Below are 19464 nucleotides of genomic sequence, written 5' to 3' on the forward strand. Positions count from 1 at the left end.
TTGTATTGCATTTTCCAATTCCCTCTCAGTTTCTTTTAGCTGTTCATTTAACTTAAGGATTAGGTCCATAAGTTCTTCTTCCTTCTATTTCTCTATAACCTCTGCAGTTTGGGGATGGTGGAGAGGAGGGATCTTAAGCTACTTCTTTAATGCAGCTATATCATCATTTTTCTTTTTGATCAATTGTTCAGCTGCTTTGACATCCTTGGGATCATGTCCCAGCTCTATCACCAAGTCTTCTAAGGTTTTTATTCTGATGTCTTTAGCCTGAGAGGAGGCTTTTTCCAGTTGCAGTTGTGCTGTTGTGTTGTGCAAAGAATTTTGCAATTGGTGTGCTGTGATGGCTTTACTAGTCAATGTAGAATAGACCATCTCACCAGTCTGCTTGTGTAGTTCTATTTGGTCAATCGGATGGATATCCTTGGCCAAAACTTCAAAATCAGTTTTCAAATAGTCAGCCATTGACTTCAGCTGCTATACAGTTGGTTTCAGGAAACTCATTTGCATTTTCCCTTCTTTTATGTCAAAAGCTTACATAAGCCTCGTCTGATTAGTTGGAGCCATTTTGAGGTAATGGGCACATGTTTGAGCTTTTAATTTCTCATTCCTTGCTTTGATTTCTTTGTATTTCCCTTTAATGTCTAAGCTCTGTTCAGAGAAAGCTCTGAAAGAAGACACTTTTGTGCTTTGTTGTCTTTCCAATGCTTGTATATGGGAGGTGGACGGTGTACCACCTGCTGGGATAGTCTGCGTACTATCGGTCTTTCCTACCACTACGTTACCTGTGGTCTCCTCAGTATATTCTTCTTCTGAATAGGGATTCAACCTTTGTCTTTTAGCAAAAGTTTGATCAATAAGCCTGCTAGAAGGAGTGGCCTCTTCTCTATCTCTTTTGAGATTTCTTTCCTCATTGAGAGGAGTTTGCAAGACAGGAGGATTGCCGATGATTTGCTAAGGTTGAACCAACTCGTCTGAGATTTCAGATTCTTCTTGTTGTTCTGAATCTTCTGCTTTTTCTGAGGTTCCTTGTTGCTCTGATGGCTATGTACTAGGTTCCTGTGACTACTTCCTGGATGAAGTTTCTCCAAACACCTATACAAATGAATCCTCATTAAATCTTCTTTCTAAGTCCTCCATTACATTGTCAACTTCAACTTGAGTGCTATCTTGATCTATCAGTGTGCCTTCCACCCATTCTGATTGGTTGGCATATTGTTCAATCTCTGGGATCCTATGGTGGATATATGGTGATAGCTTATGTTTCTGCCTTCTGTCACAAATGAATCCGTGAGGGTCATAGGGCCAGATGAAACTCTTTTTTAATTTCAATCTCTCAAGGATTTCATCTGCTACCTTTCCGGCTTCTCTGTTATTGCAAATAAATGGGCCTAGATGATCCTTTATCCTCAGCTAGGCCCTCTTCTTAGTCTTGACAAAGTGAATTTCATCAGAATTAATCATTTTCATTAGTACTCCAGAGCAAATAATCGAATGGGGAGATATCTAGGTTATTTATATGGAGGCAGCTCACACCCATAAATCTGATTTCGGTATGGTTTTGGTATAAATAACAATCCCCAACTTTGTACTGTTTGGACAACTAGAGAACCCTCTTAATATCTGCACTAATTCTGGGAGGGGGATTCCCTATCAACATTGTAGTCACTAGATGCACAAATTGGTCAATAAAATCTGTATATGAATAGGGAGAATCAAAGGACCTGTGGAAAAGAGAAGTCTAGAAAATGACAGATCTAGGATTCCCTCTGGTATCAAGTTTTTGTACAGAGAAGGGAAACCTATCAATTTGGTAATAAAGAAACAAATGATACAAGATCGATGAATACTTGAATACCCTCTCATTTTCGAGTCTCATAAACTGATCATGCATTTTATCTGCTATGAATTTGGCATAATCAAACTTGACTGCAGGAGGTTGATCGGGGTAAATATAGACATACCGGCAAAAATAGTTTCATCTATATACTCATTAGTGGTGGAACCCAAAATACATGATAGCATTGTTGTGATGTCTCTACCTAGATCAAAAAAGAAGGCTGACATGTAAGGAGGGGGATCCTTTGGCATGTATTTTTCTTCAGAAATGAAGGTCTGGAGGATTTGAGTACTTCTAGAACTAGACAGTTTGGAGAACCTCTCAAGCAAATCAGGAATGGACAGGGGGGTGAGGTCTTGACCAGAGTGCAACTGTAACATCTCGTTTATGGACTCAACTATAATGGTGAAAATGATTTTCTGGTCTAAGGACATTACAGTGTTCAAAACGGTGTCATAATTTGCATGGCAGTAATGAATAATTTCAGGAAAGACGTGAACACTTGGGAATTGATACTTGGGCAGGTTTTACTCCTAGAGACTTATCTTATCTGCATGGTTTAAGTAATTATCTCTGTATCTGCAATGCAATTTCAAAGAGGTTTCATCAAAGGTGAGGTCCTTTATTTGGAAATCCTTGTCAGCCAAGGGAAGATGGTTTAAATCTCTATGGGGAGTGGTAATTTGCCTGGCATCCAAAGCAGCTAGAACATCCATCCTTGGTTCTTGTGGATTCAGGGATGAGGGTAGGGAATTCCAGGGAATTTGTGAAGAATGGGGTCGTTTCAGGGAGTTTCTAGACTGTCGAACAACTTGCTATCACCAAATTTACTTGATTTTCGCATCAATTTAGTCCAGGTTGAATATGAAAATAGGGTTTTCTCAGTAAAACGGGGAAATACCTGGTTAAGGTTGCATGAAGGGACAAATGGCTATGGTGCACTATTTGCATGGAGTGCACGGGTTTGCAATAGCAATCTGGAATTCAGTAGCTTCTAAAAGTTGACGGTTGGAAGCAGGGTGACGGCTCGAACGTACTCTGAGTGTGCATAGAGAACATAAGTTTCTTTTCTCGGTAGGACAAAATAATGAGTATTTTTGTTTTTATTTGGCAAAGTCAATATTTTGGCGGGTATGATGAAAATGACAATTGGCGCCAGTTAATGGATAGGACATTTTTTTAATTTAGCGAAGTTGGTAAGTGGATTCTATTGCACCGCTTATGAGGGTGTAGTGGTATTGGGAGAGGTCCGCCCGATGCCATTCATCGGGTGACACGTAGCAGTGGGGGAATAGTGAAACCGCTCGTATCGGGCGGGTAAAGTTCGGCATTGGGGCCGCCCGATATGAGCATCAGCCGTTAGATCTGAAGGTGTCAGATCATACGGTGGTCGGGGAAGGGACTTGATCAGGATTTAATGGAGGGGCCCGATAGGGTAGTAACTACGGATTAGGGAGCTTAATTACGTCGGGGGTGATGCGATTGGAGGAAGGTTCTTAATTAATCACAGTTTGATTAATTAATTCCTTTTTTATGCAGCGGAGGGTTATATGGCCTAGTTTGATCACAGATAGATTAATTAATCTATCGATTAATCAATCTATCGAATTATTCTTTTATTTATGGTTTATATTTCAAACGAGTGCGGGATATTAGAATAAGGGTTTTTAATAATATATAGGGGACGGAGTGTATTTTGCGGGAGCTAACTATAGTAAATTATGTTAATATGAAATAGGTGTGGATATGAGAATAAGCTAAGTAAAATGTTTCCAAATATATTACATTTTCGCATTTAAACATTTGTAACTTAGGCTTAGATGCATGTTGTGGGCCTTTGTGGGAAAAAAGGGGGTTTTTTATGAGGTTAATTACTTTCCTGGGCAAACAATGATTTTACCTTAGGAAAAGGGATTTTTTTAGATGGAATGGATGAATTATGGAAGAGTGAATGTTGATGAGTTAGCACTTGGAACCTGTAAATCATTGGGCCGTGTTACACTAAAAAATGTCACCATGGCTATTTACAGTTAGTATGGCTCTATCAACAGTCATGCTATCCTCCTGGGCAAGTCTTATGCCTCTGCTCTCCATGTCAAACTCCAAAAAGAGAGAAAGTCTTTGTAAATGTGTTTATCTCTGGGTACGCAGATTCTCTCGGCCTTACCTGCGTATACGCACCTAATGTTCACAAAAATTGCGTACTTGTACGCTCTGTATGTAAAGGGGCAGGTGCGTACCCCTGTAAAGGTCAAAAGGCGCGAGTTTCATCTTTAAAAAGTTACTTGTGGTCACTTCTAGAGCATTCTAGAAGGTTGTTCGACGTGTATTGAGCGCCTCCAGATGGTTCATGTACCCCTATGAAAGAGGAACTTATCCCATCAAGAGAGGAGCTATCCCATCCAAAGAGGGGATTATCCCATTGATGGTGGACCTGATTAACTTCCTCTTGAGCACTATAAATACAGGCATTGGGCCAGAAGGAGGGGAGGTTGAAAGCTAAACATTTCTAAGGGTAGATGCTGCTGGAATTAGGACTCCCATTTAGAAGCTTGTGAGGAGAGATTACCATCTTTGCTTGTTCTATTTGGAAGTGGGTGAGCTTTGTCAAAGTAAAGGAAAACTTTTGATGGACCCTGGGAGGGACTTGCACAACACCAAGGCTCAGGTTGTAATTGTTCCTTTTGTTTCCTATTAATGCAAATGAGTCCATTCTTCTCAATAACTCGTCATTTATGAGTTGTTTCATGTACTCCTTGGTCTATGTGTTAAATATGTTTTATTTTATGAGATTATCAAGTGCTATTTAATCGTTTGATTGTTAGTGAATGCAGGTTTCGAAGTGAAGGAGGAGCTCATCCGGATCAGCGAGGCTGGACTGCTACAACAGCGTTGGACTACAGGTAGGATCTAAACACTTGATTTCTTATATAGTAAATGCATGTTTAGAGAATGATTGCTCTTGTTTGTCTTGTTTGTCACTAGAGAGTCTTAGGCTCCTAGGGAGATTGGTTGTGTCCGCACTATCGACTCTTTCCGCCTGACAGGCCGAGGGTCCGGTCCCTCCAAAAGTCAGAGAAATGCTTTGAGCCCCTTTGGTTTAAGGTTTTTGGTGCTTTGATTGTTATTTGTGGGAAATTAGTGATATTAGGGGTAAAAGAAAATGAGGAAATTAATAACCTGACTTTGTAAATGTCTTTGTTATCCATACTTTCAAAGTAATATGATGATGAAAGTAAATGATATGAGCTTCAACTAATCATTCATCATACACCATTCTGCAACCATCCATCTACTTACCCACCTACACATCCTACCATTTTTTCTACTCTTTATTAGGGTGCACTTAAACTGGCAAACCCTTATGAAACTTTTCTTTTCTTTTACAATGGAAATCTATCTAAGTCTATCCTTATTACATCCAAGGGCTCAGATTAAACTGTTGAGCTCCTTTATTTACTCTACCTATCTACTTATCTGCCAAGATTAAACAGTTTGGTCAGATTTTATTCTCTATCTCTAAGCATGAAATTGAAAACATGGAATAACCAAGATTAAATTGTTTGGTTACCATGGATTGTGGCATAACAACACTTTGCACACAATCATTATTTATACAAAAAGTAAAATAGTAGTGGCATTTAGACTTGCACACTTTCATGGTCTTTTTTCTTTTTGGGGTTCATATTTTCATCTTTTTGACCTTTTCTTTATTTCTTTTTTCGTCCTTTGATTTTTCTTTTAGGACATACCCTCTTTACATTTTTTTTATTTTTTTTATTTTTTACAAATATGGAAAACATTTGCAGAAGCAAAGGTATGTACATATTTCAGAGACAAACTATGTCAATCATAAATTATGACACCTATTGGTATAAGAACCTAACACATATCATCTTATATCCCCATTTGAGGGTGTCAGATACTTCTTTCTTTTTTATTTACCTTATGTTGAGTTATGTATAGAGCAGTTGAGTGTCTTCCTGTCGATATTCTTCCTGCCAGGTATTTGGGTGTATCTAGTTCTAGGTGGGGGTTGATTATGCCTCAATCTAGTAGTGATTGATTTGTGTTTGCCACTCACATTGGGCCTTGGCTTGAATTGAGGTGAGCTCAAAATTAGAAGAAAGACTGCGTAATTGCTGCTAGGAGTCTTCCCAAAACCTTGTAGATTGACCATTTCTTATTTCCAAAAAACAATGTGATTGAGCAACTGCTTTGTTGGAGCTGGCCATGTTCCATATTAGAAAACCTTGTGCAGTGGAGGTAATGTGGACAAGATTATGTTTTTCTTTTTCTTTGGCATATTTCATATGTCATAGGTGTGCCCATGGTTTAGTGGAGTATTTGACCTATCTCCACCATATTTTGGCTCCCAAAACTTTGTTGACTATTTCATGATCACGTAGGCCAGTCAAGGCTTCCTTATGCATTTGTTAAGCATAGTGTTTCCCATTTGACTAGAGGCCATTTTTGCTTAAGATAGTTACCTCCACATAGTAAGGTTCTTTGAATGGATCTGATGCTTTTCAAAATCCACTTGGGATCAACAAGGACAAAGAATAGGTAGATGGGCAAAGATTGGAGCACAAACTTGAGGAGAACCATACAACTAGCAATATTAAGGGAGAAAAAAGTTTAGTTGTCCAGGTAGCGATTGAGTTTGTCAAGAAGGTCTCTCCATGAGGAGTGCTTGATGACAGAGTTAGTAAGGGGGGTGCTTAGTTATTTGGACATGAGGCTAGAGACCGAGAAGCCTAGGATTATGGTGATGTTTCTTCAGTTTATCAAAGAGGTATTGAAGAAGAAGATCATGGAATTTTCCTGGTTGATGGTCATTCTTGAAGCTTTTGAGAAAAGATAAAGTATATCTTTGACAAATTTGGCTTCCTTGATGGAGGGGTCGTTCAGGAGGAAGGTTTCATCCACAAATTGTTGGTGGGTTGGGGGGTAGTCATCACAGAGAGTCAAACCTTTCAAAGAGCCATTGAGGCAACAAATTTTAAGCAAAACCCTAGCTCTTCAACCATGAGGATGAAGAGGAATGGGGATCGCGAGTCTCCTTTACAAATGCCTCAGGATGGTGTGAACATGTTTGAAGGGAAGCAATTAACAAGGATAACAAAGAAAGCAGTAAAGATTAGGGAAGAGAACCAATTGGTCCATTCCTCACTGAAACCAAAGGTATGAAGAATTCTTCTGATGTAGGACCATGTCAGTTTATTGAAGGCTTTAGAGAAGTCAAGTTTTAGCAGCATACTAGGCTTCTTCAAAGTCTTAAGGGAGTGGATGGTTTCATGGGAAAGGATAATGCCATGCAGGATTTGTCACCCTTTGACGTATCTGGTTTCTTATGGGGAGATGAGAATAAGGAGGATAGGCTTGAGGCAGTTGACTATGACCTTGGTAATGAACTTATAAATGACATTACAAAGGGAAATGGGTCAAAATTTATCTAAAGAGGTTGCATTCTCTTCCTTTGGCACTAGTGTTATGAAGATCGTGTTAAGGGCTGGAAAAATGCTCCTGCTGGTACAAGAGTCCTCTATGATCTCGAGGACTTCACTATGGAGGAAGTGTTAATAGTGTTTGAAGAAAGAAACTGTGAATCCATCCGGACTTGGGGCCCTTCTATCTTCCATCTAGTGCAAGGACTCGTGAACATTTGCTTCATTTATAGGTTGCATCAAGGTTGTGTTGTAAGCCTTTGTCACTAGCTTGGGGATATTAGTTATGATCTTGTAGATAACTTCTTGGTGGCAAGGTAAAGGATTGGTGAGAAGGTTTGTGTAGAAGTTCATCATAGTATCTTCAATGTCCACCTGAGTTGCTATTCAATCTCCTTCATCTATTCTAAGAGAAGTGATTATGTTATTGGATTTGTGTTGGATAGTGGAGTGATGGAAGAAAGAAGTGTTGCATTTTCCCTCTTTGAGCCAGTTGATCCTAGACTTTTGCTTCCAATAGAATTCTCCTTTCTTATAACACTCTTCTAGCTTTCTGATCAGCGCTAATTCTTTGTCTTCAGTGTCTGGAGTCCTACCATTGGTGATGTTGTCCTACTTTAAGGCCTCCATTTCTTTTTCTAGAGTGTGTTTCTCCTAAAAGATGTTATTGAACTCTTCTTCGTTTCAGTTTTTGAGATGAAGCTTGATTTGTTTGACTTTTTGTTGGAAGACATACATCTTTGTGCCCTCTATGGGGCTTGTGTTTTCCCACCAAGTTTGTAATTTTCTAAAGAGAGTTACAATCATTGAGCAATAATTGTTCAAACCTGAATAATCTTTTGAGAGGTTTGCTTAGACTTTGCCATGCTAGAAAAATTGACCAATGGTATGGGCCTACAGATGGTAGGATTTTCATTGGAACTTCTTGTCCACTTGTGATGAAGTGTTCTGAGGCCAAGAAGCGATCAAGGCAGGATGAGATATGTGCCTTAACCCCATATCTATTATTCTAAGTGAAGAATCCATTTATGGTTTGCAAATCCACTAAGTCGTTCTCCTATATGAAACTTCTAAGATATTATAACTCTCCTTCCAAGTGCCATCACCCTCCTTTCTTTTCCTTCAGGGAGGCGATCATGTCAAAGTCCCCCCCTATTATCCATTTTCATCAATCAATCCTCATCTGAAAAGAGTTTAGATGCTAGAGCATTGCCATGTTTCATGCTGAGAGTTGGGAGCCATAGAAATTGTAAAGAAAACCATGCATGTTTGTTCCTAGAAGAAGAAAAGATACCATAATCACATATGTGTTTAGATCAAGCTCACTAAAGCTAATTTGAGTTGGGTTCTAGTCAACACCTAGAAATCTTGAAGCCCCTTCAATGTCTACAATGATAGTATTGGCTTTATGCCATAGAGGAGATATTATTCTGTGGAATTCTAAGCCAGAGCATTTGGTTTCGTGGATGAGCAGGACGGTTGAAAGATCCTGCTAGATCCTCCATCTGAATATACATTGTTTGGAGGGGCTATTCATACCCCTTATATTCCATGAGATGACCTTCATGAGAAATGGGGTTGAGGAGAGGCATAGATCTCCGAAATTTGATTCTATTGACCAGAATCAACTAACTTCCTCCCAAGCGATTCAATTCTATGGAGAGTTAATTTCCTTCCTTGCTTCTTGGATTATTTGGTTCCTTTTTTGCTATCTATAGAGATGGTGCTCTGGAGTCTTAATTGTTGTGCAACTTTAGCTTTCTATAGTGCTACCGCCAGTAGATTGATTTTCTTCTAGGGGCTAGATTCCAGGTTATTTTGTCAATAGGCATCCTCCATAGCCATTAGGTTTATACCTTCTATTTACATTAGATCCTCCTCTTCAAACATATTCGTGTCCTCTGCTTGCTTAGAGGCCTCGTCCTCAAATCTCTTGCCTGGAGTTTGTGCTTTGTGGAGCTAAACCCTTTACCCATGTGCTGCTTCCTTGATCCTTCAGGGGTGCTTTCTTATGTTGTTTTAGGTGCTGGAGCTTCTTGGACCTCCAGCAGATTTATTAGCAGGTCAAATATGTTGTTGGTGACTTTCCTTTAAGGAGTGTTGGGAGCATCAATTTTCTTGTTGTAACATCGCTTTGAGGGAATCTTGGTGAATCATTCCCTATCTTTGGTCGCAACATCGCTCTCGAGTCCTTTTTGGGAGCATTGGGAGGGCATTCATGGAATAAGTGACCATGTTTATGGCTTTTCCTACATCTGAAGGGGACATGCTCATAGTCGAGCATTTGGATCCAATTTATGTACTCTAATTCTAGACCAATGGCTTTCGAGAGAGAACCAAACATGTTCATGTAGATGCACATTGGTGTGTATGATGTGTGCAAACCTTGCTTGGTCTGCTATGAGAGATAGACAAATTTTCCCAATTGTTTCCAATCTCCTATAGGGTTTCAGGATCCCAATACTCTTGAGGGAGTGAGTACAGGTGGATCCACTCTAGTGCCCATGAGAAATCCTCTTGGTAGGGGTTGAAGCATTCAAACCATTGTTGCATGTAGAGCCCTGTTGAGTTGAAGAGGTAGGCCCCCCCTTCCATTATCGTATAGAAATCTTCTAATCAAAAGAAAATGATTGTAAAGAAGCCTTTGGAGCCGAGTTCTACCTCATAGTGTGCTTTCGGTTTCCATCTTGGTACAATCCAATGGAGGATCCTTTCCAGTCGCCCGGATTCCAACGAATTTGCATATGAGAGCATGTGTCATCATGTAATCGATTTTGGCATTAATCTTGGTTAGGGGGTGTGTGTCCTTGGAATTTCAAGGAATTTGTCTATGCAAGTGTTGGTAACTTTCAGAGGAACGTTTTCGGACTCTTGGAGAGAGTTGTTATCCAGCTTTGACTCTTATGGCATCAGTTGTTTTGGACTTGCAAAGTTCAGGCGCTTGATGCTAGTGCAGTCTTGATGAGTGGTTGGAGGGGTCGGGGGCCCCTCTTGTTGCGGCCAATTTCTGAGGGTCGGCAGGAGAAGTTTCCAAGAAGGAGGGCGATGTGGGGACGACAAATCGAAACTGCAAGATCGACATGCATCAACCCTAATGGTGTTGAGGTTCAAAACGAGGTAGTTTCTTCATCTTAACATCGTGACAAAGTTGTAAATTAGCTATGAAAAGAACTAACAACATATATTATATACTAATCAAAATACATTATCACTATTTTTTTTAGTAATATATTTTTCATTTCAATTTAAATATATTAAAATAATATAAATTAATTTTTTCCAACTTACTCAAATTGATTTTAAATATTAAATACATATTCTTAATAAACAAATATATATAATAAAAATAAACAATTTAATTAATATTTATACCACACCTATATATACCGCTCACAAACATGCATTTATATCATAATATACTACAATTCCATTAACATCAATGCAAAAATTGTTTGAAAAAATAAAAATAAAATAAATACGACTGAGTAAACCAAAAAAAATTATTTCATAAGAGTTATACACCACTCCACACAACAACAGCAAAAATTCATTAGGCAAAGCTCAATCTTTACCTTCCCTACTTTCATATTCTCCTTGGGAATAGTTTACCAATACTCCATCACTTATATATTCTTCCTTAAAATATTTATCCACACAAAGCAACTCCACTTTTATATTCCATTAAAAAAACGAAACGACATATTGTCAACGGTTAAAATATCTCATTAATCAAATTCCAAATTATAAAATTGTTAAATTTTAGTTTGATTTTCTAAATATATTTTATTTTTTTATTTTTTTTAATTAAAACAAACAAAAATACATCGTTATATAATGTTAAAAATTAAAATTAAAATCATATTATATATTTTATTATTTGGTTCTTTTAAGTATAGTGAGTAAGAGGATTGTTTTTTAGTGGAGAGCTCATCTTCCTTGGAGGTATGAAAATAGGTTAATGTCCTAAGACCCATAGGTATTTGGTAGGGGTTGAAGCATTCAAACCATGGCTATATGTAAAGTCCTGCTAAGTTGAAGAAGTAAAGTCCCACTTCCATTGCCACATAGAGATCTTGTAATTCAAAAAAAGTGATTGTAAAGAAGCCTTTGGAGTCGATTTTCACCTCGTAGTGTGCTTTCAGTTTCCATCCTGCCATAATCCAATGGAGAAGAGTCTTTCCAGTTGGCCGGATTCTAATGAATTTGCATATGAGAGCATGTGTTCTCGTGTGCTTGATTCTAGCATTAATCATGGGTTGGTGGATGTGTATCCTTGAAATTTCAATGGATTTGGCTATACAGGTGTTGGTAGCTTTTAGAGGAGGAACGTTTTCAGACTCTTGGAGAGGGAACCTTGTTATCCATATCTAACTCTATGGTGTCAATCGTTTTAGACTTGCAGGGTTCAGGCGCTTAATGCTGGTGCAGTCTTGACGAGTGGTTGGAGGGATCTGGAGGCCCTCCTGCAACAGCGAATTTCCGAGGGACAACAAGAGCAGTTTCTAGGAAGGAGGGTGATGGGGGAAGGACAAATCGAAGCCGCAAAGATATGACTTTATGACATCAATGTTTTTGGACTTGTAGGGTTCGAGGGTTTGATATTGGTGCAGTCTTGATGAGTGGTTGGAGGGGTCAGGGGCTCCTCTTGCTGCGGCCAATTTCTAAGGGTCGGCAAGAACAATTTCCAGGAAGGAGGGCGATGGGGGGAGTTCAAATCGACGCTGCAAGATAGACATACATCAACCCTAATGGTGTCAAGGTTCAAAGCGAGATGTTTTCTTCATCTTAGCATCATGACAACGTTGTAAATTGACTATAAAAAAATAACAATATATATTATATACTAACTAAAATAGATTTTCACTATTTTTTTAGTAATATAATTTTCATTACCATTTAAGTATACCAAAAACAATATATATTAATTTTTTCTAACCTACTCAAATTAATTTTCAATACTAAATACACGTTCTTAATAATTCATCCCCCCATATATATATCAATTTAATTTTAAATTTATTATATAAATATAATAAAAAGAAACATTTTAATTAATATTTATACCACACCTATATATACTACCCACAAACATACATTTATATCATAATATATTTAACTATAATTCTATTAACATCAATGCAAAAATTGTTTGAAAAAAGTAAAAATCAAATAAATACGACTTAAGTAAACCAAAAACATTTATTTCCTCAAAATTATGCCCCCACTCCACACAACCAAAAAGAAATTCCATTAAACAAAACTCAATCTTTACCCTACCCACTTCTATATTCTCCTTTCGAATAATTTATCAATACTCCATCCTTATATATTCTTCCTTAAAATATTTATCCATACAAAGCAGCTATTTTTTTTTATATCCCATTATTAATGATTAAAATATCTCATTAATCAAATTCCAAATTATAAAAATGTTAACTTTTAGTTTTGTTTTTCAAAATATATTTTATTTTTTAAATAAATTTAAACAAAATTACATCATTATATAATTTTTAAAAATTCAAATTCAAATTATATAAAAATTTGTATTATTTGGTTCTATTAAGTATAGTAAGTAAGTAAGATGATTGTTTCTTTTTAGCTAAGAGCTCGTCTTTCTCGGAGGTAAGAGAGCCCTACTAAGTTAAAGAAGTAGAGTCCCTCTTCAATTCTCGCATAGAGATCTTCTGATCGGGAGAAAATGACAATAAAGAAGCCTTTGGAGCTGAGTTTTACATCATAGTGTGCTTTCAAATTCCATTTTGCCACAATCCAATGGAGAAGAGCCTTTCCAGTTGCCTAGATTTCGATGAATTTGCATATAAGAGTATAGTGTCCTCAAGTGCTCAATTCTAACATTAATCCTAGCTTGGGGGATGTGTATCCTTGGAATTTCAATGGATTTGGCTATGTAGGTGTTGGTAACTTTCTTTGGAGGAACATTTTCAAACTCTTGGATAGAGTTGTTATCTAGATCCAACTCTATGGCATCAATTGTTTTGGACATGCAAGATTCATGCGCTTGATGCTAGTGGAGTCTTGATGAGTGGTTGGAGGGGCCTTCTATTGCGGCTAATTTCCAAGGTTGGAGGGGTTGGGGGGGCCTTCTATTGCGGCTAATTTCCAAGGGTCAACCAGAGAAATTTCCAAGAAAAAGGGTGATGGGGCAAGACAAATCGAAGTTAGTTTCACTATTCTTTTAGTAATATATTTATAATTATAATTTAAATATACTAAAAACTATATAATTAAATTTTTTCTAACTTACTCAAATTTATTTTAAAAATTAATCGCAGATTTTTAATAATTCATCCACAATAAATAAATAAAAATAAAAAAAATATAATTATATATATATATATATATACACGCATTTATATCATAATATACTTAACTACAATTCCATTAATATCAATGTTGAAAAATTAAAAATCAAATAAATATAATTTAAGTAAACCAAAAACATTTATTTCATAAAAATTATGCCCCACTCAACACAACCCAAAGAAAAATCCATTAAACAAAGCTCCATCTTTACCTTTCCCACTTTTAAATTCTCTTTTGGAATAATTTATCAATACTCCATCCCTTGTATATTCTTCCTTAAAATATTTATCTCATACAAAGCAACTCCATTTTTATATCCACTAAAAAACGAAACGACACACATTGTCAGCAGTAACACAACCCATCGAAAATTCCATTAAGCAAAAAGCTCAATCTTTACCTTTCCCACTTTTAAATTCTCCTTTGGAATAATTTATTAATACTCCACCCCTGGTATATTCTTCCTTAAAATATTTATCCACACAAAGCAACTCCATTTTTATATCCCACTAAAAAACGAAACGACACACATTGTCAGCAGTAATATTAAGTTCTAGTTTTCTTTTTCAAAATATATTTTACTTTTTAAATAAAAGTAAAAAAACTTTATTTTTATATCCCACTAAAAACGAAACGACACACATTGTCAGCAGTAATATTAAGTTCTAGTTTTCTTTTTCAAAATATATTTTATTTTTTAAATAAAAGTAAAAAAACTTTATTTTTATATCCCACTAAAAAACGAAACGACACACATTGTCAGCACTAATATTAAAATTTTAGTTTAATTTTTCAAAATATATTTTATTTAAAATAAAAGTAAACAAAATTAAATAGTTATATAATTTAAAAAAATTCAAATTCAAATTATAATCCAAATTCGATTATATTATATTTTTTATTATCTGGTTCTATTAAATATAGTAAGTAAGGTAAGTAAGGAGGGTTGTTTTTTTTGGCTAAGAGCTTCTTTTTTCTTTTTCTTTCTCACAAATAAGAAAATGAGTTAATGTCCTAAGACCTATAAATATTTGGTAAGAGTGAAAGCATGTCCTCTTACAAACCACAAGTGGGTAATTTGAGGTGGCGTGGTTTTCCTTGAATAAAAATGATGACAATGATGAGTCAACATGCATTCGTAGATTGCAATGAGTGATAATTGTCCCACAGCTGGTTTGACAACTAAGTTATGAAAGATTTTCCCATTATTAAAAAAAATAAAAAAATTATTAACGTTTTTTTTTTAAATTATTTATATTGAATTAGTTTAAATATACCAGTGTTGCGGGGGGAGCCCCCCCCCCCCTTCGAACCCGCTCCCGAAGCGCGCTCCGGGCGGGAGCGGCTCGGGAGCGGGTCGGGAGCGCGCTCCCAAAATCGCTCCCGTAAAAAAATTTGCGCTCGCTGGTCTGTGAGGGAGCGATTCAGGGAGCGATCGCTCCCGCGCTCCCGGAGCGTTTTTTAATGCGCGGGAGCGATCGGGGAGCGATCGCTCCCTGATCGCTCCCGGGCATTAAAAAACGCTCCGGGAGCGGTTCGACGGAAAAAAAATCCGCCGGACCCGAAATTTATAAAAATTTTAGAAATTTTTTTTTAGTTTATAAGCCCAATGGGCCAAAAAAAAATCATTTCAACTACATTGAGCAAGAGATTGAGAGCTGAGCAAGAGCAAAGGAGCAAAGAGCAAGCGCTGAGGAGCAAGGAGCCAGAGCTGAGGAGCGAGGAGCAAGTGCCAAGGAGCGAGGAGCAAGCCTGCAGAGGTAAGTAACTTAATCATTTAGTTAGTTTAGCTGGTTAGGTAGTTAATTTGGTTAGTTTAATTTACCTGTTTGAGTTTAAAGATCATTAATTTAAATTAAATTAATAAATTAAATGAATTAATCCCAATAAACTAAATTAATTTGCAGATTCAAGACTCAAACCCTACAAACATCAAACACCATGGACCTGGGGATATTTATTGGCATTTTCCTCTTCCTGGTCCCTTTTATGGTTATTATGGTGGTGGAGAGTAGGAAACGGAGGGGGCCTCAAACTGAAGAGGTGGATGAAGAAGCCGGAGGAAGTCAAATGGGTGAAAACCCCAGTGAGGAGGAGGTGGAGGAGGGTGAACATGAGGGTCAAAAAACTAAACAAGACCAAACTCCATTGTGGAAATATGTTCACAGGGCTGAAACAGGGAGAGGGGGTGGAACCACTAAATTTCATTGCCCCCATTGCAACACTGATTACACAGGCTCATACACCCGTGCTAGAAGACACCTCTGCGGGAAAAGGCCATGGGATGGAGAGAAACAAATAGGAATCAAAACTTGTGACAAGGTGTCAACAGCAGATAGAGCCAAATACATAAAGGAAGAGGAGGACGCCCAATACAGAACAAAAAGATCAAGGGGTTTCTTTGAACCAATCTCACCATCACAAAGAACTCCTTCAGCATCCTCCCAAGGCAGTGGATATGGACATGGAGGCACAGGGTCATCATCTTTAAGGCGTAGAACCATATCAGATTTCCTTGATGAGGGGTGTAGGAATGATGTGGATTCAAAAGTTTACAGGTTCCTCTATGCATGTGGGATACCATTCAATGTTCTACGCTCACCTTATTGGCACGAAATGGTTTCTGCCATAAATGATGCCCCTAAAGGATACAAGAGCCCTGGGTATGACAAGGCAAGAACTGTTGGCCTTGATCATGAAAAAGCAAAAATATCACATTCTTTGAATAAAATGACAAGTTCTTGGACTGAAAATGGGGTGTCCATTGTATCTGATGGATGGACAAATGTAAAAGGCAAGCCATTGATAAGTGTTCTTGCTGTGTCCCGAAGTGGTCCCATCTTTCTAGTTGCACATGATTACTCAGACAAGTTCAAGACCGCTATCAACATTACAGAAGCATTGCTTGAAACAATTGAGCGTATTGGCCCATACAATGTCATCCAAGTCATCACTGATAATGCTCCTAATTGTAAGGCAGCGGGAGAAATTATTGAGTATAAATACCCGAACATATTTTGGTCTGGATGTTTGGTTCACACATTGAACCTTCTGTTGCATGATATTGTCAAAAACAAAAATGAACAATACCAATGGATTGGTGATTTGTACAAAAAAGGAAAAAAAATGATAAAATTTATTACAAATCATAGCAATACCCATGGCCTTTTCCGCAGTCACTCGAGATTGGAGTTGCTGAAGATTGCGAGGACTAGATTTGGTAGATATTACCTCACCTTCAGGCGCCTTTTGAAGGTAAGAGAGGCATTAGCTAGCATGGTATCAAGTCCACATTGGCAGGTGTTAAAGGAAAGGGCTACAAATGTAGCTGACATGGCAGGTTTTGAAACGGTGGAGGAGGCTGCTCTTGATGGGCAGTTTTGGACAACTGTGAGACAGGTATTGGATTTCACCAAGCCAATTTATAACATGATTCGGTTTGCAGATACAGACAAACCAGTGATTGGCGAGGTGTATGAGCAAATGGATACCATGTTGGGGGAAATAAAAGACATTGTTCATAATAAAGATCTCAACTTGTACAAACTGATTCATGATTGTGTGTGTGAACGGTGGAATAGGCTTAACCTTCCACTACATTGCTTGGCGTATATCCTTACGCCAAAATACTACTCAGAATCTTGGTTGGGCAAACCTGCAGCAGGGGGTGGTGTTAGGACCAAACCCCATTTAGATCAAGAGGTAACTAGAGGATATCTGGAAGCATTAGAAAAGTTGGTGCCTGACAGGGACGAATGTGCAGTTGTGCACCTTGAAATAGGCAGATACTTCAGTGGCAGTGGTTTGTATGGTAACTTCCATGCAATGGACGACAAAGATAAATTTGATTCTCTCACGTGGTGGGAAGCATATGGCGGCCACGGACTTTTGCCAAAATTGGCAAAAAAAGTTCTTTCACAGGTTGTAAATTCTTCTTCTGCAGAGAGGTGTTGGAGCACCTACAGTTATATACATAATGTGAAAAGAAACAGGCTCAACGAAAACCGAGCAGAAAGCTTGGTTTATGTGCACTACAACTTGAGGTTGTTGAGCCATTACTGTGATCGGGCTAATGAAGATCCCACATATAAAATTTGGGACAATCACCCTGAGGACGACAATTTGGAGGATGGCATTGTACATATGGAAGAACTAGAAGAGGAGCTTGTACGGGATGAAAATGAAGCAGCTGCAGCAGCCATGCCACCTCCACCTCCACCATCCAGTAGCAGTTCTCGGGGCCTGAGTCTTGTTCCATTGCTGTCGCCACCTCCATCGACACCCTCGCGTGGAGGCTCTAGTTCTAGTTGTTGGTCTGTGCGGGAGACTCCTAGAAGACCACCACGACCTGCTTATACTCCTGGAGACTCTCGTGGCAAGGGCCACTTGTAGATTTACAGTTTACTTGTCTTTTTTAGTTTCTATTAGACTTTAGTTTTCATAACTGTTGAGTTTTGAGTCCTTGACTCTTGACTCTTGACTCTTTCATATCATTATGACATTATGATATTTTTTGTAAACATTATATCACTGTGACAATGAAAATTTGAAGTTTGAAGTTGGGCCTTGGCAATTATAACTCATTGGTAATGATTGTGAATTATGAATATGATGCTTTGTGAAAGACTAAAGTTGTTTCATTTCATCTCATTATTCATGTTTCATTTTATAAATTTTTAACATTTCATATCATGTTAACAGTTAGAAGTTAGGACTTAGAAATATCTTTGATATTACTTCTTGTAATGGTTAAACTTGGCTTACAAGTACAACTTGTTACTTTGGTGATCAATGATGATAAATGTTATTGAATTTTCAATTCTGAAAGCTTGAAGTTGAAACTTTAATATTGAATTTGATGAATCATGATTTATAAGACTCATGGACATGGTTGATGACGATTATAATTTCTAGATGATTGATGTGATATGGTTCAATGATCAATTTATGTTTTTTTATGTTTTTTATGTCTATTTCATCATTCTACATGTTTTTGTTGACATATATGTATCAAAAATTAAAAAATATAAAATATATATATATATATTTTTAAAAAATCGCTCCGGGATTCGCTCCCAAACCGGGAGCTTCTGAAAATGGTCGCTCCCGCTCCCGCTCCCCGCTCCCCGCTCCCGCTCCCGCTCCCAAGTAACATTGAAATATACTAAAAAAATTGTTATATAAATCCAAAATTTATATCTTATACATACAAAAATGTTGTTCTTGGATGGTAATCTCCAAATCCTTATCTATCTTATCGGGAATAAGCATACGAAAGAAATTACAACGGTTTTGGTTGGATGGTAATCTCCAAATCCTTATCTATCTTATCGGGAATAAGCATACGAAAGAAATTACAACGGTTTTATGTTGTTCTTGGATGGTAATCTCCAAATCCTTATCTATCTTATCGGGAATAAGCATACGAAAGAAATTACAACGGTTTTGGTAGTATAAAGCCTGAGAAAAAATGCATGGCACTAAAAAAAATAAAAATAACACATACTATATCACTAAAAAAAATAAAAACAACACATATACTATGGAACTATAGGAGAAACGTTGCTAATGAACTTGTGTTTCCTAAAAAAGCCATCAAGGATTGAAGCATAGCGGTCACCCTGTGTTTTGCATTAGTTGGACTTGGTTGAAATCAAAGTGTCATTCTATATGAGTTGTTGAACCCTTACGGTCCTCAGAAATAGTTATTCTATAAGTGATTTAGCTTGTCATGGTTTCTCTGGTCATGAAATGGAAAATGGTTGCTGTCTCGTATGTATGGTTTTAATCAGTTGTGGTCTCTTATGTATAGTCTAAGTGATTAAGGTGCTAACAAGAAATCTCATGAGTTGGTTA

The sequence above is a fragment of the Pinus tabuliformis genome, chromosome 3_1 (assembly GCF_031772625.1).
Source record: "Pinus tabuliformis cultivar Carrire ecotype Pingquan chromosome 3_1, CPIR1, whole genome shotgun sequence".
In the NCBI taxonomy this organism is placed as follows: domain Eukaryota; kingdom Viridiplantae; phylum Streptophyta; class Pinopsida; order Pinales; family Pinaceae; genus Pinus; species Pinus tabuliformis.